At 43.8% G+C, this 25641-nt stretch overlaps 1 protein-coding gene across 1 annotated transcript in view; it reads right to left on the bottom strand.

Annotated features, from left to right (window-relative positions):
• Positions 1–25641, bottom strand: part of LOC139751593 (probable protein phosphatase 2C T23F11.1) — a 185199-nt gene that overhangs the window by 151882 nt on the left and 7676 nt on the right. The gene's annotated exons all lie outside the window — the stretch shown is intronic.

The raw sequence follows: 25641 nt of genomic DNA, 5'->3' as shown, positions 1-25641 counted from the left end.
GAATGCAAATCAAACTACCCCAAGTTCATTAGCTGCAGGGAGGCACACCCAGCCAGTCTGGGGATGTACGATCGAGAAGCAAAGTTTTAAACAAGTGAGATCTACTTAACAAGAACAAGATCCGCTCCGCTCTACCCTCTCCTAGGTTACAGAACAGCCTAGACCAGAAAATACTCGAACATAAACACAACAAAGGCTCTAATGCACGACACAATTATTACGCCTGCAGTATCAACATGAGTTACCAGACCTAACGCAAAAAATCAGCCAAACATGCTCTGACCATAATTGCTCCTGGTCTGTACTCGATACTGAACCAAAGAGTTCGTCCTTGACTCACCAGAAACAGCACTGGAACAGAGACGGTGATGCCGACACATCATTCACAGCTACTGTGAGGAGAGCTTCCCTCCACGAACACTGTCATTCCCAGCCTCTCCAGAATACAACACAAACGTTTCCCCTCACACGTCTTACTCCTCTGATCTCCAGATTCACTCGAATGCCATCTTGACCTCCATAGCCAGGGAAAACAATAAGCTATCTACAGAACTGATCATACCAGAGGAAGACCCTAAGCTTACAACTCTGGCCAATTAGATATCAACGAACAACTCTGGCACATCCAGTGGCACAGCGCCGGGTGGAAAAAATGGGTGAAAAAATAGAAATTGAAAACAAAACAAAATATAAGAAAGTTATGATCACTCAAGACACATCAATATTCAGAGTTATTCTACATAATAATGCACATCACTGGGCAAGCAGGCGTTTCCACCTTTTAAACACATAGAAAAACCAAACGTTAATCGCGAGGCACCAACCGGTCAAATGTCCAGGCTACGTTACCTATTAACCCAGCAACCAGTTACGTGTACACAGTGTGAGTAGCAGCAGTCAGAGAAGGATTCCAACGCATTTTCAGTGACCCAATTTTCAGATACTATCTCAGTAAAGATAATGACGTCACTGGGTGCTGTTAATACCAAAGGAAACAACAACCCTCTTATGTGACTAGGCTGCCAGATTCTCCGGCTACTGGAACCTTCCTAAATCATCAGTGACTTTCATGCTAGACACACAAGCCTCGACCATTGTTCAGCAGACACCACAGGACGATACAAAATGAAAACGATAACATTATGACGTTGTTCAACATTTGGGGACAAGGTTTCCAACTCTCAGGCCGCTCAGTCCATACTGCTCCTGATGCAATACTTGGGAATGGAAAAATTCACCCACGTTCACATCAGAGAGGATGACTCAACCAGCAGGGACCACATTTCCACGATAATCACTTGCATCATCCGACCCAATCCTCATCACAGGAAAAACAACGGTTGGCAACCCCCGAAAAGAGCCAACTGGAATGCGTATAGTGAAGATATGAACAAGGACCTCCCGACATCGACCATGAAGGGAAGAAAACTAAACAAAGATATTTCATTGTATTTATTTTTGTCGGAAGAGCGGCGAATTCATGGTGCTCTTCTATCCGTCCTGTGGCCAGTGATGCAAAAGAATATACAAAGTACACAATAGGTCCAAAGGTGCAGCGACTGGCCTTCAATGATTAAATTAGTTCGTTACACAGTACGGAAATGTTAACAAGAACTGGAGGGGGGGGGCACTAAATGAGTTATTCTGCAATTTACACGGTAAGTAAGCCGTTAACAAATATTGTATCAAGATATACAACAGGCGAATTATTTGTTAGGATACTTTATAAGAACCTAGATAAAGTTGTGGATGAAATGCTTACACATGACTTGTAATGATGGGTGGAAATCATCTCTGATGTCACTAATCTTACAGCAGGCAAGTTTACATGTTGCAGGATGAGAGCAGCTTTCTTGACAGAGAGTTTATAATTAGTCTCCAGCGTCGACCGGAGGGGCTAAGTACCTAGTGTATCTCTAGCGTAGCTCGCGTCCTGCGACTACATGTCTACCGATGCTGCCAATGGAACGATATATATATACGATTTTTTCTTCCCTATTATCATAATGGTAGATGGGTTTGCTTGTGTCGATTTCACTTCTCTTTGATTTTGTCCATATTCTTTCTGAATGCATGTTTTAAAGGCACTCACAAGCAGATCCAGGGGATAAACAATTTTCGCCTTCAAACCAGAAGTTTTTGATAAATCATTAGCCTTATCATGCATAACCGAGAAATTGGACTAACTCCATTATGAGAAATTTGGTTATGCCCATGTCGTGCTTCAGACGAAGACATAGTACTATTATACTGAAGGGAGTATGGTGCAGTTAGTGAGGGAAGTTAACCACCAACAGTCAAATTATCCAAAATCTTTAACAAGTTCAAAGGCCATAATGAGAGCAAACACTTCAGCATCGAGAGAGGGTGCCCAATTATTGACCCTGATTCCCAATTCTTCGCAAAAACCATTCGTGCGTGTTATAACAATAACACTAACCAGCAGTACCAGTGGTGTGGCCCATATGTATATACAATTTGTGAGGGATTAGATTCAATAGAGATGGTGTCAGTGTGACACCAGGCGTGACTACTGACTCGGCGTCAGCTCGAGCTGTGATCTGTGCAGGGCTTTATGGTAAATTTGAGAAAAGTGATGTCCAATAACATAGTTTCCCATGGGGTAGGATAGTCAGTTGTCTTTCGTGGGCGAGTTCATGAATACCATACATTCTGTAAGGCCGGTTTCTGCTGTGGTGACCCAGCAGGATGATCTTTCCCATTTGAGAATAAGGTCTGGAGGGTTTCTTAGCATGGGTTGGTAGGTGTTTGCCAGAGCATCTGGATTCCTAGTGGAAATATTGGTTTTAGTTATTGTGTATCTGGTAACAGTAAGACCAAACCCTTTCCTCATGTTCAGAATCTTTGTTGTTTTACGGCAGCCAAGATTACTTTTTACAACTTTATTTGCTTTATTTTCAAGGCTTCTGTCAGATGCTAGAACAAGTGGGGGAGCAGCATAATCAGTAATGCAGTGATGGACAACCGTCTTGTGCATAACACCATGTAACTTGGGTGACAGATACTTTTCATTTCTATGTATCAGCCGACTGAGGATCATCCTTTCAAAGGTTTTACATAAATAGCTAGTTAAATATATAGGTCTACAGGCATCAAGTTGGTTGGGTTCAGGCACTGGAATGATAAGGCTGCTCGTATAGGAGGTAAAGCAAAACTCCAGTCACACAGCTCACGTTGCACAGCGCAAGAAGGGATTGCTGGGTACACTGACGCAGCCTCTGATCAGCGCTGCGTCAGTGACTAAGAAGGCACTGCAAGGCATTGCCATCATTATGTTCTTTGCTCATCATAAACTAGATATGTCTATCTCTACCTACAGATGGAGCAAGAAATAAGTGGTGTGACTCTGCAGAATAAACGCAGTAAGATTTTTCTTCTCATAAACAGATACGGGACATTGTCACACCCACCGACCAACGAAGAAATCATGAATGCCACACTCTGCTTCATCATCATACTAACCTACGCCCATCCCCACATCAACACGTTTGCTCTGTACCAACAGTGAAAAAACCTCCATCCGACTTTAGAGAGAAAAAACAAAAGAACAACGCAATGTTCGCTGGGAAGTACGATCTCCATTGCGCTAAACAATATAACGAACCGAAGGCATTCTAGCAAGAAGTTAGACATGGACACAGGTATCCTTAGGGTTATACCAAATGTTATAGTCAACACCATTAAATTTGAGGTGGACCAAGGTAAGGTGACCGAATTTACGAGCACATGGAAATCAGTGTTCAAGGTCACGCTTGAAGAAAATAGTAATTATGACCAAACTCATGACTGGAAACGAACGATCCGACGTCAGACCACAGGATAAACTCGGCCATCCCACAACGGGTGTCTCTCAGCGAGAAATAAGAAGCCAGAGATAAGATCAGCCATCCAGAAAACCAGGACCTCAATCGCAGGAAAGAATATAGCTGACAAGAAACACATTGAGATGCTGCCTTTCACTTAAAGGCCTTCGATTCCTTCTTAACACCAACAAAAGCTATGCCTAAAACAGGACATTTTCTCCGGAGATTTAAAGGTGCCAGAGTAACAATGACACCATAACAGGGAATGCCAAACAAAGACCCAGAGAATTACCACTCATTTCTCTTTCAGAAATTCCAGAGAAACTCTTTAAGAAAACAGCCAATTCCAAAGAAGCAAGAACCACTGTAACCAAAATCAACGACTTCCAGAAAGGTAGAAGAGCTGCATCTGCAGCTGCAATCGTGATAGAAGGAATAATTACCATATCCAGAAGACAAGGAACAAGTTGCACAGAGATACAGACGAAAAGCCTTCCACAAAATGTGGACAAACGGCCTATAATATAGACTATTACAGATAGGTTTGCAGCCAGAAACTATAGAAAGGTTATCCAGTAATTTCCTCAAGCAGCGCACCGCTGCAACGTTCCCAAAATTTCGTTTGCTAAGTGTGGTCCACGAAGGCAGCGTTCTATCACCAACACTATTCATAATTTCTACAGATAACTTTCTCCCACCAGCTGGGTGCATGACAACGGATGTCTTGTACCCAGATGACACCACCTATAAAGTAGTCTCAAGCATTCACTCCCAGAACACGCTCATCCGGTACAATGAAAAAAAAAAAGAAAAGCCAATATGTCCAGAATTAAGAGAAGCAAAACAAAAAAGCTAGAGGAAACTAGAAGACAAGGGACATATAAACTATAAAAGTGTGTCAGAGACCTCGAAAGCAAAACAGGCATGGAACACACCCGGTTACCAGGGAGTCCCAGAGCACTTAGAGAAGTTCCAGCCATCCGTCGACGCACTGACTGAAAATTATCTAGCTTAGCAAACTTACTTTCTCAAACTAACAAGCTACGTCATCAGAACATACACACACTCAGTCTGCCGAGGGTATATGAATAAGACACAAGGAACACGTATCCTGCAAGCCACACACACACTCCCCAGTAAATCCTTCGTCATGCACCTGTGCACCACTCAATTACTTATTCCATTTCAAATGTACGTTTTACTGTCCAGTCAGTGCTTTATTCTCCTAACCAACTCATTTAAAAGAAAAAAATAAAAAAAAAAACTGTGTTACAGGAAAAGGCAAGAGGCCTTAAATTTATCCACAAAGGAAGAGTTGTAGAGTGAGGGGTGACCTGAGCAGAACCTTTGAGTTTTAAAACATATTAATGACGCAAATAGTGTGCATTTCTGCAAAAAGTGTAAGGATAGAACAACTAGATGCCATGACATGAAATCAGTTATGAAACCTGTTCGAAAATATGGGAAAAAGTACATCTATGGTACGAGTGGCGTATGAATGTGACAGAGTTATAAAAAATGAATGTGGGTATAATATAGAAGTATAAAAAACTGTTATGACTGGAGAAAGTTCAAGTGTTGGGTCCCCACGAATGTATCGCTCCTTCCCCGCACACATACTGACGATGTTCGAGTGGTAGTAGACAGTCAACATGGGCGCGGCAGTGCAAGTAGCGGCCCAGCAAGACACAATAGGAAGCCAGTCATTAATCCACCTGGAACTAACGTTCCTCGGTATTGTCTCGTTTATCTCGAGTTTCCTCTACCCGGGTGCTGGGGCTCCTCTGCCTCTGCAGCGGCAGTGTGGTTCCTGTCCCTCATTAATCTCTGACGTCCGTCTCCTCCTCCCAGGACCTGGGAGCCTCTGTGTGATGGTTTTGTATTTGTCTCCCACACCGAAGGAGGTAGCATATGGATGGAAATGTTTGTTACGGTGTCTCATTACCCTGTTAGATCCTGTGTGTAGCAAATGTCTTGTCGACCGTAACCAGCCTCCAGCCAGAAGTGTCGGGTGTAGTCCACAGGACGCAGCCTCGCAGGCCCTCACAGGGAAGATGGTTGTAAATAATCCTCAAGGACTGAAGAGTATCCTGAGTCATGTGAATGTCGAGGTGAGGAACTTGTTTTTCCCTATACTCAGCCGTGGAAACCGAGTTCTCTTCTGTCGCTCGGGCCTCAGAGGCTCATTATATTGCATTAATTATCTCTCAGGTGTTAAGAAGCGCCGGAGCAAGCGTCGCACACTCTTAATCATGTCATCTCTGAGAAACAGATCCCGGGAATTCATTCCCAGTTAGATCAAACTTAAATGAAAAAATCTGGTCCCTTACCAAATTTCTCAGGATAAGTTTGCATCGAAGTAAAGATGAGAAAGATTGTCTCTCTCATCTCTGAGAGATATATCCTACCAATCATCTCCAGTCAGAGCTACTGCGAAATAAACTTCAGCATCTCGCAATAGCTCTTAGCTCTTGAAAACACTGTAACAAGGGAGATCTCTAATTGCCACTTCCAATACCCGAGACCTCGCATTTCATAGTTATCTCCAAGTCTTTGGAAAGACTTCAAAACTCAGGAGATCGGAGGAATCCCACTGGAGACAATGTGTGTTGAAAATATCGTTGAAGATGTTATATTACTTGGATATTACTTGAAAATTGTAGATCTTGATATCACTGGATTGAGTGAGAATGTTCCAGAGACGGCTAAAGTCGTAGATAGTATGGAAAGTATTGACAGCTTGATAAAAAGCGGCAGTGTGAACGTCTGTGAAGTAGTGGATGGAGTGACTGTAGCACAGTGTAAATTTAGAGAAAGTCTCATTCTTGGAGCGAGGGTGAGCACTGAACACCTTAAGTTGTGGAGGCGGTGTGAAGTAGCGTGAATGATGGACACCGCTGCAGCACACGGGAGCATCAGAGTATTGGACACAACGACTGTCGGATGTGAACTGTGGGTCATACACTTGAAAGGAAAGGGTGTGTGGTATGTGCCAAGTGTTTGTACCAGTGTGAAGCAACGTATTAGTAGGACAGTGTTAAGACAAGGACGACAGTGACAGGCTTAATGTGAGGACAACAGCGAGACAAAGTGTAAGCAGAGTGTGGTGGTTCGGTCACCAGTGGAAACTCCACGACGTAGCGGTTCCAAAATATGCTTAAGCGATATATGAAGGCTATTATTAGCCTAGTTATTATCAGCCAAGAGGTCTGTCAGGAATGAACACCACAGAACGTTGACCATTATCAATAGATCGCTGTTATAATCATGAGCTACTGGCCAGCACAGACATGCACACTGCCGACAATTGGTGGTCACAGTGATGTAAGTGTGATCACGTATTGCTGAGAAAGGCAGTTTGACGATTAGGTAATTATGATTATGTTTTATGTCAGCTGAGACGGCACGGGCCGCTGAATGCTCAACAGTGTATATATATATATATATATATATATATATATATATATATATATATATATATATATATATATATATATATATATATATACGGACAAAGTGCATATGAACCCTAACCTAAGCCAGGTACCATTCACTCGACCAACCCCTAGGGAGAATGAAAAGCTGGGTTGTCTGTGTACCGAAATCCGCAACCAGGATTCGTTTTTCCGTGAACATCTCGGGCGATCGGTTGGAACAAACTGCCTCATCGCCAAAACACTTTCCTCAGCAATATGGAATCACGCTAAGGACGATGACTACTGGTCACGTCGGCAGCGTAGCTACTTCTCTATGCTGGCCAGTAGCTCATCAAACACCGATCTGTTAGCACTAGAGCCCCTCCCATCCTTTAGGAACAAACCCTGAGTAACAGTGAGGTACGGACTGAGTTAGTGTCTTTAGATGTTTTATTAGATATAGACTAAAATTACCTTGTTTTAAATGTAGGATATTTAACTGTGAATGTAAGATTGTAATCATGACTTAGAAACACTGCTCTTGTGTATTCATATAAATGATGTTTGGATGCATTTCAAATTGACAGGATTTTCAGTCTGTACTCGAATTACTTAAATTCACTTTTCCCGCTTTCTATAATTCATTTCACGTAGGGCTTTTATGATATATTTTATTCAAGTGACACTTTTAGACTTCATTAAAATTTGTGCTTTGTCCAGACACTCATAATGTAGATATTACATGTATATTTCCCTTTTTTTATGGGCTCTGGTGATGTTATATATCATTACTGAAACGTAAACCAATAAGAAAAGATGATCATCCAAGCCCTAGTGGTTCTTTTTCTAGTACGACTGCGTTTTCCAAGCAACAGTTCTATTGCTTTATCTATCTATCTATATATATATATATATATATATATATATATATATATATATATATATATATATATATATATATATACATATGCAGTAGGTTAAACCGCAAGAAAACGGGTCAAGCGCTTTCATGTAATAGGTGCTTCTTCCTGCAGCCCACAGTGACATTTTCACCCGTAGTGAAAGTTTAAGAGAAAAAAGGGGCTATTGGGAGTAAGTAGGGATGTGACCGATATCCTGGTTCAGCCTGACATAAGGTTGGGAAAATGGCGGTGGTATAGAAGCCCTCTAGTTAACTGGAGACTATCTGGCTCCCACTTGGCACCTTTCATGCTAGATTGGATGTAGATGTGGAACCAGATGAGCATATTTCAGGTAGCACTTCTAAGACTTATTGCTGTGTGCCCCTGTAGTCCTCCCGTTGCCAGAAGGGTTTGAAAAATACAAATACATCTCACAAGTTGAGTTCATGATGAAGTGTGCCGTCCTCCTGACCTGAACCATGCTATCAAAGACGTTGGTTGCTGTGGTCGTGGTGACGTTACTTTCGTCTCAGACCCTTGAGGCCACGACCGTCTCAGCGATGCAGAACACTGTGCCGCACCAGGTTCCGGGTGTCTGGTCTGGCCACCGTTCTGCCTGCAGTACAGGTGCCGCTCGCGTTGAATTACAGGATCGTCTGTCCCAGGTTGTCCCCTTTTATAGTTGCGTATATTGAGGGACACACCGATAGTTCCTGTCTCACGAGCCACCGCATTGTATCTACATGATCTGATTACCAAGGGTCCCCATCTTCAGTGACTGTCGCAAGCCCTTCCACCGCCCCTTCTGTGGCTGTACAGGACGATGTATGCAGTAGTGATGCAGTCCCTCCTCCTGCCTCACCGTTTTCGTCAGGTGCACGTCGTCCAATCCCGGAGTCGCGTATCGGGGAAGATGAGATCTGAAGCAAGACGTGCTGCAGATCACCGGCGAGTATCGGGTTGCAGTCAGCAACTCCTGTGGTGTTTTGCCTCTGTATTCCCAGTTCCCCCAAATTATGGCTGTGTGGTCTGATGAAAGCATGGTCATGTGAGAGATGGTGATGGTAGTGGTACCTGGTGGCTACAGTCTCTGGCGATCGTAGTGTGGTCTACAGTATTGAGGGAGCTGGGTAAGGGAGGAAGGTCTGGTGGCCACAGTCTCTGTGTACAATCTGAGTCACAGTTGTACGTGTAAAGATTCCTTGTGTGTGGCCGTTGTTAAGACCTGACCCAACTGAGTAAACAAAGGAACTCTCACAGTCACAAGAGGCAGCAGCAGGAGTGAGGTCAAAGACGTTCACGCCCAAGAAATGGAAGGGGGAGTACAAAGCCAATTAGCAGCTGCACCAGACCCATTCACGGTGGATGGTTCCCTCAACACCTGCTTCTAGACCAAACCTCCACATGCAGGCTGCTTCACTCTACACTCACGGGGAACGGAAGTCTTGGATACATCAAATACATGATACACAGGGGAGGATATTCTCCAGCCAACAATTACGGTGGCAGCGCCTGGGATGACGATACATTCAACTCTGCATGTGGGAGGTGGTGTTGGTAGTGTGGCCTTCTAGCTGCATTCTGTGGGAGATGATGGTAATGCAGTCAGGTGGCCACAGTCTATGGCGGGCGGTAGTAGCGATAAACCCGTTCTATTCCTACTAAAGATTACCCATCTCTACTATACCTAAGGTCTGGCATTCTCTCTCTCTTGCATATTACGGGCGGGTTTGACCCCTCCGTAACTTCCAGCACTGGGTCATATCCCATCCGTAAATCAAGAGGACATACAGAGTATCTACAGCAGACTTTCAAAAATTTTGCAGTATTGTATTGAGGATTGATTATATTTTTCTGCCATACCTCACATTGAGAACAAATCTTTTTCCACCGATATGAGTCAGTTCTCTTCTACGTAACGCACTAGGTTCACAAATCTCCTACACATGCTGCACCAGGGGCCATAAACCTTCATTCACACCTCTCGAGAACTTCAGTCCCGCTGCCACCAGGACCAGGATCTATAACCCTTAAACAACATCTTACGAAACCCCACCTGGACCGATATCCCTTCTGATGTACTAAATAGAGAGCAGAAGCCATCCAAAACACCTGCCAGGAGCTGCATACATCTACTTGGGTCAGAGACGTTCTTTTGTTCCCAGTAAAACCTACAGACCTCCTACCATTATTTCCAGGAAGTTAGGGGGCGAGAGGAAGGATGATGTAAATTCACCCTCATCACAAACCTCCTACCACACCTGCTATGATTCTTGAGCCTGTTACCCTACTGCCCATGAACCACAGACTGGTCCTCACCGTCTCCTGCCACACATACCATCGGCAACGATCGTTCTGTTGCCCCTGCCATGAGCCAGATGTCGTCCACCTATTGCTCCGACCAGGATCCACACACCTGCAATACTCAGCAGGTCCCCAAACCTCCCCACACACCTGCCGTGCACCTCCAGCCTCCTGGTCCACGTCCCACCAGCGGCTGGCAACCCTCTCAGCGATGCATGGCGGCGCCGTAACTCCAGGCTCCACTGCACACAATTGATACCGTAAATTGAACGAACGACTTGAAAATTGAATCAGGGAAGCCCAAGCTCCGGTAGAAATTAGAAAATAATCATTATAGATTTTGGAATTAGCTCACTGTCCTGTTGCTCTTCTTTATTCCATTTTCTTTCTCTTGTGTAAATAGAACGTCCTCCCTTCTTTTTGCTCTGATATGGTAGACGTTAAATAATTGTGGCTATCATTGACAATTTCTTCTCTTATTCTTTTCAGAGAAATGCTTTCGCGTCTCACTTTGTATTGTAAAAAGGCATATTTTCTCCCCTGTTCCTTACTGTTATCTTGTTTTGATTTTCAGCTTATGCAGAGGACCATAAACAAACAAATGTAAGCGAAAACATGATCATTAAGCGACATGAATAACAGCTGGACGACATGGATGAGGATAAACCACTACATACAACTGTTACCCAGACTCGTTAACCGACGCTGATGCCTTTTGATCGACAGCAATGACCATTAACCCAAACCTATGACTGTTAACTGACAGAAGTGATCGTTCAAGGACACAGGTGACAGTCAACCAAAAGACCTGACCCAGGCGGCTGTTATATAGCAGATATGACCGGTAGCTGACATGAGTGTCGGTTAGCGCATCTAAAGAAACGTTATATGTTATCGATGAAGGTTAGCCAGAAGAGGTGACAGTGATGTTACAAGTGTTAACCGCTGAGGTAACTCGTGACATCCAAGAAGGTTCGCTCCTTTGATTAAGTCTTTCCTTTCTCCTAAGGAGTATTTTTCTTTATATTTGTCTCCTTATGTCTTATCTTACGCATTTCCCCCCCTTTTTTTTTTCTCTGTTACTGCTGCTGCGGGAAGCAATTACCAGCCTTAGTCTTCCTTACCCTAGTTTGTCTTTGTGTGTACCGCCACCACGTCTGGTTTCCCCTCCTCCTCTGAGCGTTGAGTCTCCCATGATGCCTCCAGCGTTCGCATTATGTTCCCTTTAATCCGTGGTCGTATGAACTCTGAGACCCAGGATCTTCTCAAGTAATTACTATACTGTGGAAAGGCGGCGGAGAATTATCACAGCCTCCTACTGTTGATGGCAGCGATCTCCGTTTTGTAACTGCCGGAGTAATACTGCGTTTGAGAGAATTAGTATGAAGAATGATTTCGTGGAACGGAGTGGGACTCCCTTCAGCCACGGAGGTTCCCAGTGAGGGCGTCTTCATGACGATAATCTCAGCCGTTATTCATGACGTGAAAGGACTGAAACACAAGACAAATCATGACGCCTTTCGCAGCCGCCTCTGGTATCCCTCACGCCTCCGCCTTCAGATGGTATGACGGTTTCATAAACACAAAAATTACCGCTGGCAAAGGAGGGTAGGGTTGGAGGGACCTTTCCTCAGTGTATTAATGTACGATGAAAGATGGGGGTGTCAGGCAGGGTGTTGACACAGGGGAGGGGAGGGTGGGTGCATTTCTATGAGGGTATTCCATCTGGATGATGCAAACTGATGGTGTATTTACGTGTGTGTGTGTGTATTCTGTGATTATCTACTTGTATCTTGCAGAGTTCTACACTCGTGCGGTGTCATCTCAATCTTTCTTAACTATCATAAAACTCTGAATGTCTCAATGCTGCCAGTATTCACAGTCTCATTACTAAACTTATTCTATTCAACCACAACTCTCGTGTTTTACTGTGTCATTTCGTTAATCTTACTCTCCCGTTGTCAAAGACCCGTTCCCTCTCGTCATTGACATTTGGATTCAGAATACCATCTTTCTTGCTTCCGTTTCACCTTCTCTATTAGTCTTGTGTTCCACCAGGTTACCAGACTTAAGGCTCATACTATAAGCTAGGTCTGATATTTGCCGTAAACTGATTACTGAAAATATTCTTATTCATAAAGTCAAATGTAATTTTGATATTTACTGACAAGTAATTTCTCTTCTCAACTAGTCTCTTAATGTGGCGTTTTGGCGATAATTTAGACACTATATCTACTTAGGTCTCGGTCACACATAGATTCGTGTGGTTTGTTACATTGCAGGTTACAGTTATATCGAGGCCTCCTTTCACTATGTCCCATATTCATTATTTTGCATTTGCTCGTGTTGAACCTCACCAACCATGTACTGGACTAAGTGTGTAGATTTTGTCCAAGTCCCACTGTAAGCTCATGCAATCACACTCATGCATTATACATCTCATGATTCTGGAATCATCCTCAAGTGTTGTAATTCTAAGCATGATTCTTGTCCTTTTAGCAGGTTAATTACATAAATCTGGAATGGCAATAGCCCTAAGACTGAGCGCTACGGTACGTCATTCCTTCTTCAAGCCCATTTCGAAACGGCGTCTCAGACGTGTATCCTCTGTTCCTCTGCGATAAGATACTTTTCTATCTACCGAGGGAGTCTTCCTCTTAGGCCCATCTACAATTTATCTTTTATTCTAGCTTTATGAATGACGTGGTAAAAGATGCCTTATGACAGCCAACGAACACTCAATCCACCCATCTATCTCGCGTATCCACACCAATGCTTACTATGTATCAAAATTCATTATTCATGACATCTTTCCCTATAAACCTACGAATGTAGCCTTTCGCTTAGTTTTTCTTTCGCAAGGAATCATCCATTTGCACTCTGATTATTCTCTCAAACGTTTTATATACCATACTTGTAACAAATACTGGTCTGTAGTTTGTCAAAAGTAAGGCTTGACGTTTTGCAGTCATTCACTCCCTGACACCACATCCTCTTCCATCGATTGCTTTCACCTTTCAAGTGGCTTGTTAATAGTGCTGGCACGCTCCTTAGGCTCATAAGCAGAGACTTCATTTAGGACCATTTGCTTCCCTGGGATCAAGAACCCTTCAGTTACTTTCTTGTGTCTTTTCTACCAGTGTCAATGCCTTCCATGGCCTCTTCCTTACCCCTTTTTATAAGCGGGGAGGTTATGCAGTCCTTCACTGCGAACATAAACACTGTGGAACTTAGAACTTTGTTCTTCATACAATTTTCTCATCACAAAAATCCTTCCCTCTGGCTCCTTCAACCTCATCATCAGCTGGACATTTGCTCCTGGATAATCTATGGAATAGTTTTGGATGTTTATTTGCCTTGTCTACGTTTTCTCAAGTAAAATTTCCGTCTTCTTCCTTATCTTTGAAATACTGACAAGTTTCTGTGTCGCCTGTATCTTCTGTATAAGTACGTATTTGTATTTGACTATTTGTACTTCACAGGAAGGGAGTTTTACAATCGTCGGGCAACATCTTTTGAGTGTGTGTGTGTGTGTGTGTGTGAATACTTGTTCATAATCACCTTTTTGTACAGAACGGAGTAGGAGTTTTACAACTGTGAGGGCCCGTCTCTTGGATCATCCCTAAAATCACACAACCTTTTAAACTCCTGTCTGCTGTCCGCATTTACTTTGTCTTCACGTAGTTTACTCCATTCCTTCATCATTCGTACACTATAAAAGTATTTCATTACAACCTGTCAAACAAGATTCTTCTTTATTATTATGTTATGGTCTCCGATTGTTCTAGTCATACATCTTTAAATATCTGTTTACTAGCTACATCGTGAAGCAGGTTCAAAAACTTAAAGAATATGATCAGGTCACCTCCCGCTCCTCCTCCTTCCATGTTAAGTAAATCTAAGACCCCTTAGCCTTTCTCTGTAACTCGCCTCTCTTCATTCCAGTGCCAAATTCGTTGCCTCAGTTCTGGACCTTCTCTAGTCCTTTGTGCTTCTTCAAGTGCGTTGACCAAACTTGAAAAGCACCTTCTACATTTGGCCTTATGTAGGAAGTGAACAACTTGCTGAATATTCTATTATCCATATACCTGAATGCTAGTCTAATATGTCTCATCAGACACTTTGTCTCCTTGACTATTCTACTGGTGTGGGACTCTGACAACAGTCTAGGGTAAAAAGCAAAGGCAGATAAGCATAAAGGATAAAGTGACATTAGGTGGAGACCGAGACTGGTGGCAACAGAAAGGTTACTGGTGAGGAGCAGTTGCAAGTAGAAGATACGTTCTATGTTCTGCTACCGCTTCCTGCTGTGTGCTGTACACATTACCAGCTGTGCCGGGGAGACATGTTCAATGTTTTCTCACAGTTGCTGGTCTTTTTGCTGTCTCCCTCACACCGTAGAATAATGCCCTTTGGTTTCCTTTACGCCCCTTTCACCTGAGGACTTCCCTCACGAAAAGTTTGAGGTAATTAGTTGGATGAGGGCGGTGGCCGACGTGGTGCAATAGTGTGGACGTGGAGGGATCAATAGGGAGGAAAAAGGGTAAAGATTGGCTGGTTGTGTAGGATCTGGACGCACGCAGCTACCTCCTATGTTCTGGCGAGAGGATGACGAAGACTGTGTGGTGAGATGAAGGAGTATTTCTTAGAGACGATAAGATGATAATAAGGGACTGCAGTCAGGCAGACTAGGGTAATATTCATGGTGACAGGTATTCTAGGAGACACAAGTCCTCATAGTACACACAGGGGGAACTCGTACACCAGCATGTCACTGTGGATGATAGGAAGAAGGGGAACTGATACACCATCAATATTCAATCCTAACTTCAAACAAGGTACCGTGGGTGTTGAGAATATCATAGTATTGTACACTATTTGGGAAAAAACTGATCGTATAATGCTTCAGTATGAGTATGTAGTAAAAAAAGAAAAAAAAAGAGAAGAGCAACGGTGGAACCCGAGTTAAAGAGGAAATACAATTGTGGACTTTATACAGAACTCGACAATTTCTATGGTAGATTAAACTGTGAAATGGAGTTCAGCAGCCGGGAAACAGGGTACTGGGGTGAAAGGTATTGTGAAATTTACAATAAAGGTTGTAGGAACGTGGGTACCTTTAGCTTTATATACAAAGGGAAGGGTGAGGAAGGACGGGTGGTTCCAGAGAAGATGGGGAAAAAATCGGAGGAGCTACACTATGCAGTGTGACCAAGACGTAGGCGGGATACCAACCATCCAGCGCTCACAAAGTAGAGAGAGCGAGACGTGAGTACAGTAGTATAGATAAGGGGAAAATGGAAACTTTGAAAAGAATGTGACGGAGTAAATTGTTAGTTAAAAAGCGGCCAACTTGGCGATGGGATTAGGAGGCAAGAGTTACAGAGGATGATGTAAGGATATGAGAGTTGAATTGGTGGTTCAAAAGTGTTTTTGTGGAAGACGCTATCGATCCAACACCAGTCAAATGGAATGAGGTTTAGAGGTCTTGGGATTGGATTATAAAATTTAGGCTTATAAGCCAAGCACTGGAGCATCTAAGGCTATTCAGCGCTCTTAATACAGTTTAGATTATTTCATCTTAGAAATTTAAGTCAAACAAATAACCAATTTCAGTTTTGAAAGAACAATAAGGGAAGAACGAAAAGTATAGGAGAGAGAATAGCCTACATGTGTTGGTGTGAGAGGTAGCTCAAGCTTGACCTTTGCAGCATGGCTAAACCCACGTGCCAGGGAAAGGAAAATCCCGGTGCCATAGCTCAAGCCATCAATGCTCCACACAAACCCCACCACCGCGTTAAGGTCCATGTAGATCGAGGGGGTTAAGAGGTCTTGGGACGCAGTGCGATTGCTAGAGAAAAAAATATACAATACTAAAAGGTCTTGACCCATGTCAGACTCGCGGTCTTCATATATGCTAAAGATGTGTGTAGATACACCTGCCACATCACCCAAAATGTTCTTCAAGAAGTCGCTTGAAAAAAGCAAGGTGCCGATGGAGTGGATGATGGTAAATATCACACCAGTTCATTAGAAGACCGGAGGAGGCGCTGAACAACAGATGGGTCTCCCTGACGAGTGTGGTATGCAAGGTTCTGGAAAAAAAGATAACCAGGAAGCCAACGGATTATCTCCTGCAGAGGAAAACTAAGTGAGAGACAAAAGGGGTTTCAGAGAAATGTCATATGTAACGAACCTCTCAGATTTCCACGAGATAGTGAGCTCTATAAGAGACAAGAGGAATGGCTGGATGGACTGTGTTTCAGGAGTGCTAGAAAACATTTGATTGAAACACCTTGGAGTCTATTTAACAAGCCAGATCTTCAAGCAGGAATGAGGAAAAGACTCAGTCGATTTACAGATGATTATCTTAAATGGAAAGGAACAAATGAGGCATATTAGGAAAGAGTTCTCGAAACTGGTCGAGATCACTAATGGCGTGCCTCAGGGGGTCTATCCTGCGACCATTTTTGTGAATGACCTGCCATACGTAATGGAGGTCTACATGTAAATGCTTTCGAATGCTGCCAGTCATGAGGGAGGTCAAAAAGCAAAGAGGATTACATCAACTAACAACGAAACCTGGATACATTTCAAAGTTGGTCTAATAGATGGTTGGTGAAATTCAACCCCACTACATGTCGTAAAGTAATGAGGATGAAACGATGAAAGGAGACCACAATATGAATATTACTGAGACAGAAGTAAGCTGCAGGAATCTGTCTGTGAGACGGACTTAGGAATTGACAGTCCATAACCTGTAGCAAGAGTCCCGTTTTACGAGAATAGTAAAGAAGCAAATTGTCTGCTGGCAAGAATAGATCATCATTCTAGTATATGGATGAGGAAATATTCAACAAGCTTTTCATATCCTACATAAGGTCAAAATAAGAATATGATTTTCAGTTTCGGTCACCGTAGTCAAAGAAGAACGTAGAACTAACAGAGAAGGTCCAGAGGAGGGTAACAATTTATGGTACCGGCATCAAGACAGCTGAGTTACAGGGAAAGGTTAGAAGCCTTAAATTTGCCCACCCTGGAAGTGAGAAGCGGAGGGGATGACCTGATGACAACCTTTAAGTTGTTAAACCAACTTCACGAAGTAGACAGTGAAATGTTCTTGGATAATGCAGGAATAGAAGAACCAGAGGCTATAACATGAAGTTATAGAAAAAAACTTATATGAAATGATATAAAGAAGTACTATCAAGACAGAAGGGAAGTGGAAAATGGGATCAACTGATTTATGAGACAGCATATGTGGCACTACTCAGAAAGTTGTACGATAATAATGATTGCAACCCCCCCCCCCCCTACACACACACACACACACACACACAAACGGGAAAAAGTGATCTTGTAGATGCTTAAGGTTTGTCATTTGGCAAGTGAGAAAGTTAAAAGGCAAGAGATAAGATAACATAATGGGGTTGACTGTGTTACCCCTAGCTACGTCAATACCAGGTTAATAACTGTGTTACCAGCAGTCGTGTCAACATCAGGGTTGTAACTGTGTCACCATTAGTCAACACCGGAGGAGTGACTGTGTTACCACCAGTCATATCAGACTCGAGTCTGAACTGTACACACATACTTTCATATCTATCTATATCTGACCTTCATCTTTAACTTTACTGAGAATTTATGGAGAGCGTCAGGACGAAGATAAATCTCAAATCATAATATGATTTATGGCTAGGAATAATATGAAAAAAGAAACCACCTGACTGGTTGAAAATAACAGATCGAGCGAGAACTAAACCATTATGGAGGTGAGTTCTCACGTGAGCCAGCGGGTGGGAGGCTGTGGAATGACCCGACTTTTGAGTTCCATTTGTGTTGCACTGTGTAACTTCCGGTGGAATAGTAGCCAACCAAACATCATTTTCCACCTTATTTCTGACCGGGAACTCGCACCTTATTACCGGCTGGCAACTCATTAACTCATTACTGGCTGGGAACTCATACCTCATTACTGACTGGCAACTCACACCCCATTACTCGCTGGCTGCTCACACTCCATTACTAGCTGACAACCTAAACCTCGTTACTGGCAACTCATACCTCATTACTGGCTGGCAACCTACACCTCGTTATTGGCAACTCACACCTCATCACTGGCTGGCAACTCACACCTCATTACTGGCTGGCAACTCACACCTCATAACTAGCCGGTAACTCGTTCTCTCATACGCTGAAGCAGTTCCCGACTACAGGGTTTTGACGAGTCGAGCTGAGCGGGTGGGACGCCTTGATGATCAGACACGGCCCACCTCTGAACTGATACAGAGACACTTCCAGCCACGTCACTGCAGCCAGGTCAACGCCTCACACTACAAACCACAGAGAGGTCAGGTAAATCACTACCACATACCAGGGTAAGGTCAGCCAAGTGACTATCACAAACCAAGCCAAGTCACTATCACGAACCACGGTAGGGCGAGTCAGTTCAATGCCACACACCACGGGAGGGCTAGCCAGTTCACGGCCAAACAGTAGCCCTGAATCATAGCATGTGTCCCTGACGAATTAATCTGCAAGACGCTCGAGAGATGAAGCAGAAGCAAATGTAAATAACACCAAACAATTATAAGGTACTTCAGTGGGAGACAACAGGAGGAGAGCTCGTGTGACGATGATAATGTCTCCCTCATAAGACAAATGACTAAGTTCTATATACAGGCTGGAGTAAAAGGAAGACTGTTCAAGCGGAGTGACAGCTGCCTAATTGGAAGGGAAGGGAGAACATTTGTCAGGAAAGCCAATTCAAGCCGGGCGAGGGAGACAAGTGGAGTTCCCCAGGGATCAGTGCTGGGGGCCATTCCTATTTCCAATCTTCGTAGTTAATTTGCCGAACGAGATCGATTCTTAATAGGTTTGTTATTGAAGATAATATTATGAAATAAGTGTATAACAACTGAGATTGTGAAGTACTGAAGACCTATACGAGATGTGGTGGTCCGTTTAATGGTTTATGAAATTTAACTCTAGAGCATTTGGTCTTAAAAATAGGAAAGAATCTAAATAGACCAGACGGCGAGTGTCATGCTGGGGTTCACATTAACAACAAACTTGTCAACTGAACAGCATATTAATACTGTCTTCAGGTACATGGACATTGGGACGTTCTGGAAGATGGAGTATGTCGCAACGGTCTGGTCTCATCACATGAAGAGCCACAAAGAATGACTGGAAAGCGTCCAAAGGAATGCAACAAATAAAGGGACTCGACTTAAATGGACTGAGCTACGAAGAGGAGAGGGAGAAAACCCTCAGTCTCTACACTTTGCAAGATAGGAAACGGTGAGACATGACAGTTATGTACAATATTCTGACAAACCATGGTACCTCAGCAGTGGATAGTCCCTTGTTGTCAGGAAAGAGTCCATAAAAGAGGCACAACTGGGTGCTAGGCAAGGCAAGCGTACAGAGGGACGCAAGGAAGGATTTCTTAAGTAGAACAAGTTAAGCCGGAATGAAGTAAATGCCACTGGGGAGGCAGGTCGCTGCCACGCTCCACGGCAAGGCCAGTCAAGTCACTACCACACACCAAGGGGAAGGAGGAGCCAGGCACTACCACACACCACGGGTTGCCATAATGACATCCTAACCTAAGTTGTCTACCGTCTCATACACGAGCTCCTCTGGTCTGCACGAGCTGGTGACCAAGGCAGCCCCTCTGGTCTGCACGAGCTGGTGACAGGCCTCCCCTCTGGTCTGGTCTGCACGAGCTGGTGACCAAGGCAGCCCCTCTGGTCTGGTCTAGACGATCTGGTGACTAACAGCCCTTCTGGTCTGGTGCGTTTCCTTGAGTTCAGGTCAGATTCTGGCAGGACACTCCACACACACACAGCACCACAAGTCTGAATATTGTGCAAGTCCTTGGGATGATTCACAATAACAACAATGGCGTTGGGTTATGCCAGCACTCAGTGGTACGTGAACTGGGACTACGAGTGACCAGTATTGTGTAAGAATATCGAGAGTGGCAGTATTACATGAGAGCTACTGACGGTGACAGCATTATATGACAGCCCTCGAGGGTCACGGCTCAGGCTAGCACGGATGGCAACTGGAAGACATAAAAGTAAATACGTAAATTTCAAGGCAAACTGGAATTCAAATTGATGAGAATACGAATAAAGTTGCTAACCCGTTGGGTTGAAGTGACCTTTGATGACCTGGTAGAGGCAAGTTGAGATGTCACCGTGTGACCAGAGAACCGCCAACGCTGCCAGCCGACAGCCATGATAAAGAGCTAATGTTACCCGCTGGTTAATAGCCACAGGTCGTAGAAAAGCCCAGTCCGAAAGTTACAGTATTTGAATTTATAGCTATGGACAAATTGCACAGACATTAATCACGCGGGATCATGGTTAATCTGATTACCTCGACGAGCAATGATTACTTTTCCACTTCCCACTTTTTTCCGATGATGAATTGTGCGAGAGACGAAGTGCTGTTGGGCGGAGGATGTCGGATGCAGTGGGCAAACAATGAACGATATCTACTTGTAACGCATCAAGGTTAGGGGCGAGAGGACTGTCAGGGGCGACGAGTCAGGGCACAGGGAGGGACTGTCAGGGGTGACGTGACAAGGTACAGGGAGGGACCATCAGGGTTGACAAGCCAGAACACAATGCGGGGAGGGGGAGGGGAGGGGTTAGGAGGAATGAGATGAACATGAACCCTATGAATAAAGACTGAACGCTACCTGAACCAACCTCGCCTTATATGGGGCCACAACATCGACAACAATACATATCTATCTGTTTTGGATAACCAGCTTCTAGTAGAGTTACTGGTAACTGAAGAGATCTCCAAGCTGTGCCGCAGATAATTCGACGTAATTATACATCATAATGTCTTGTAATAAAGCACAAAAAAACCTGGTATTGATGTACCATCACCATAACTTATGATCAATATAAACAAAACACAATAATAGACTATGAACGAAGGGTCTATGTTATGACGACGTTTCTGCTCAGCTGCCGGGAAGCCAGTACCCGCCTACCTCCGGATCGCTGAGCCCATCCGTTTCCCCAACGAACCAAAGAAGATCTAAACACTGAACGTTTCGAACAGTGACTTAAAAAGATATGCAAGACCTTATCATTAAACAGAATGTAATGTGAGGATTGTAGTGGTGAGGATGGTGATAGGCGAAGGTGGACATGTTGTGCAGTGAAGCAATGAAGCAATTTGACGATTAAGAAAAGCAGTTTGTTCTAAGTAAACGAAAGAGATACTTATCTTAATCATCTTCCTGGCCAACCCCTCGACTACTTCATGAGGATGTTTAAGTCCTGATATAGAACAAAGTTCGAATCTTGTGAAAAAGAGTTAAACTTTCGGACGCAGCTCAAGTGGCCGGCCAGATATTTAGTAGCAGAACTGATCGTTAAAGTGATGAAGCCATTTATATAATCAGTGAGTGGCCCATCCCTCCAGTGCTCTAGATACGTCAAGGTTTGGAGCTGAACAACGAGTGGAAAAAAAAAAGATTCTATCTCGCCTCGCACCATTAGCAGGCGTATTCCTGACATGTCAGTTGACAATGGAAAAAGTGTCTGTGATGGTGTAAAGGCCGTATACACCATCTAGGTGGACGAGTCGACAGATATACATGTAGGAAAGGTTCAACTGTTAGTGTCCATCGTTATATTGATGAGGATAGGATTGCAAAATTGTTTTATGTTGCTAAGATCAAGACAAAACTACAAAGGTCTAGATGAATTTTAATACACAGAATGACGAGCCTCAGTCTGTTGGTCAACGTTGGTTTATCTGAGAAGTCATCTTCAGTAATTTGTACAAATGGTGTGTTCCTTAACTGGCTGGGTCAAGAAAAGGATTTGTGTCATTAGCGAAAAGGGAAAAATATAAATTACGACAAAGTGCCTCCTGCATCATGGAGCGCTCGTTGCAAGAACAGCGGGACATGACCTGAAGACTGTAATAAGGTCGTGAAAATGATGAACATCATCAAAGCCAGCCACTTCAGTCAGTCTTAAGTAACTAAGCCTTGTAAAGACATCAAGAGAAGGAGTATTGTGTCGTGTGTATAACATGAAAGAAGAAATTATCATTTTTGAACCAAGATAAGCAAGAGGAATTTTGCCAAGTATTGAGAGAGCTTTTTGACCATCTGAACGAGGTAAATTGCTAAGTTATCTCACCGAGATATAATTGAACTTCTGAACGAGGTAAATTGCAACATGCAAGGCAAGAACAACAAATGGTTCTCTTCTTCAGATGAGATTAATGTCCCGAAGGAGAGAATAAAGCTCTGGTAGTTGGGTAAAAGAGAATGTAATATGGACGTGGTCCCAAAGGCGGCTGCAACAATTAATAGATTGTACAGATGGTGTGTCAGCAGCTCAGAGTACTGGATGAGAAACTTCACGAGTATTTTCCCAGTATATACGACAGATATGCCTGGTCGAGAAATCCATTTACTGAAGCTATACCAAACGAACTGCAGCTAGTCTCAAAGAGGAAGAGCAGATGCTTGCTATCCGCAACCATTCCACTTTAAAAATAAAACACACGTACGTGACATTTACATATTCTGGAAACACTAGAAAAACAATATCCTTTGACAGAGCAAACTGCTCTTGTAATCCCCATACAGCTCCCTGCGTCTTGTCAGCGCCAGCTTGGAGTCTCCACTCTCACCAACACAGGATCGTGAATTGAGTAATAATGCCAATAGTAGGAGAAGAAATGGAAGTCGTTCCTCCTAATATAATGCGAGCTGTTGCTCCTAATACAACGCGAGCAGTTGCTCCTGATATATACAAGTTGTTCCTCCGAATATAATGCGAGCTGTTGCTCCTAATGCAAATGGAACTGCATATGTAATCAAGGCCAACTGTCTCATTAAAAGTAATAAGAACATTCAAGTTAGTTTGCATTTTTTGCGTATATTTTCGTTCCTAATACACAACTATCAAATTATAACATTCCATAACTGACGTTTAAGATCAACTAAGTTCCATAATAGTTTTAATAAACATTTCCAACATTTTACGTTAGATTTCTTTAATTCCTTCACACAGTCGTAATCATAACAGAGGTTACTTGAACATCGACCTTACGTAGAGATCCCATCTCCATTCCCTACTTAATTGAACAGAAGAAACACATTACTGTCATTTGCCTCATTGACGCTGGTAAGACAGGGAAAAAAATATTCAGTCAATGGAACAGAGGCGACGCAAAGTATAACCGAGTTTTGGTCGACTTCTCGGAAAGATTGAAAGAAACCTTTCTAGTGGGATTTGGCCTATAACGGAGGACGGAAGAATGTACCTTTATTGTCGTCATGACCCCATCCAGGCGAGTTCATGGAAGTGTGAGGCAGGGGTCCTGGCGAGTTCGTAAAAGTGTGAGGCTGGGGTTCGGTCGAGTCTCTGATGTGTGGGGTTGGGGTTCAGCCGACTACGTGGATGTGTGGGTTTGGGGTTCAGCCGACTACGTGGAAGTGTGGGGCTGGGGTCCAGCCGAGTACGTGGAAGTGTGGGGCTGGGGTCCAGCCGAGTACGTGGAAGTGTGGGGCTGGGGTCCAGCCGAGTACGTGGAAGTGTGGGGCTGGGGTTCAGCCGAGTACGTGGAAGTGTGGGGCTGGGGTCCAGCCGAGTACGTGGAAGTGTGGGGCTGGGGTTCAGCCGAGTACGAGGAAGTGTGGGGCTGGGGTGCGGCAGAGTACGTGGAAGTGTGGGGCTGGGGTCCAGCCGAGTACGTGGAAGTGTGGGGCTGGGGTCCAAACGAGTACGTGGAAGTGTGGGGCTGGGGTGCGACGAGTACGTGGCCGGGTATTTTGGAGAGGTAATACACAATCTCGCCTGTAGTAATTTCATGGTTAATTCGTGTATTTTTGGTGCCAGGAACACACTTCCAAACGTACCCTTTTGACATCAGTATTACCAGGCAAAATTTTTCCTCAGAAAAATTCAGGAACAATGAGGACAGAAAATGGAAATGAAACCATCTCACTGTGAGTTCCATCTTTTGTGACAGACCACAATACTGTGGTGTAACGGGAGTGAGGTGCGGGCCCTTTGTCACACATGAAAGAAACTCACAAAGACCTGGACGAGATGTGGCCACATAATGCTGCTCCCTGAGACCTTAAACTGTCTGGGTATTACACTGGCGCTGAGGTACACCAGGCACGTGACCTACAGACTGAAAGCTGAGGCTACAGGCTTTTCCCAGCGTCCTGCTGATGCTGAGGGAAACTGAACCTATTGGATGTAGACTGATGCTACAGGCGGTTCCAATGTTCCAGCGGTGTAGAGGAACACCGAACCTAATGACTGTAGTTTGAGGCCACAGACTGTTCTAGTACTCTAGTCATGTAGAGGAACACTGAACCTACAGGCTGTGGACTAATGCCAAAGCCTGTTGTAGTATTTCACCGACGTAGAGGAACACTGAACCTACAGGCTGTCGGCTGAGGCCACAGCCTGCTTAAGTGTTCTGCTGATGAACACTGAATGTTGGCTTTAATCTAGACCTACAGACTGTTCGTGTTCTGCTGGCGCTGATGAACACCTAGACCTTCACGCTTATGTCTAGTCTGAGGTCTGTGAGAGAGTAATCAGATTAACCCTTGGTGGTTCCTCTTCTCTATCACATTTTCCTCGTGTCTAAACAACAGAATTTCTTTGTACAGAGTCATCAGAGATTTCTTAGACTCCTTGATATGTCCAAGGGATGAACAGCTTACTAGAATACTAGAGCGTAATAATGGCAACGGTAGACTACCAGTCATGACACCAGAGCTACAGAAACACCAAGTGAACCATAATTGAACATTCCTCAGTCATACAGATGCATCAAGTACCAAGGTCTCCAGCAGTGGAACACCATACCCAACAACCAGGGTACATCACGTATCATCTCGTATCACTGTGTAAGCCAGCGTGTTATCATGTTCGTATGTATTCTCCACTTCCTCAACGCTGATCGTCTGAAATCATTTCACATTTCATCGTCGTTCTGTTATTTCTAACTAAGATTTCTCGCAAATACTGTGCTGCATACACATCAGGCAGGAATGCATCGTTCATCAGCACAGTTTATCACATGTTGCTCTCCCAGGACCAGTATAAGGCAAAATATACGGAATACTTGCACAAAGTCGAGCGAGATATACTTGGACCCACATGTGGGTACGAGACCAGT

The sequence above is a fragment of the Panulirus ornatus genome, chromosome 11, assembly GCF_036320965.1.
Source record: "Panulirus ornatus isolate Po-2019 chromosome 11, ASM3632096v1, whole genome shotgun sequence".
Lineage (NCBI taxonomy): Eukaryota > Metazoa > Arthropoda > Malacostraca > Decapoda > Palinuridae > Panulirus > Panulirus ornatus.
Note: the sequence above shows the minus strand (reverse complement) of the source record. Positions and strands in the feature narration are given on the sequence as shown.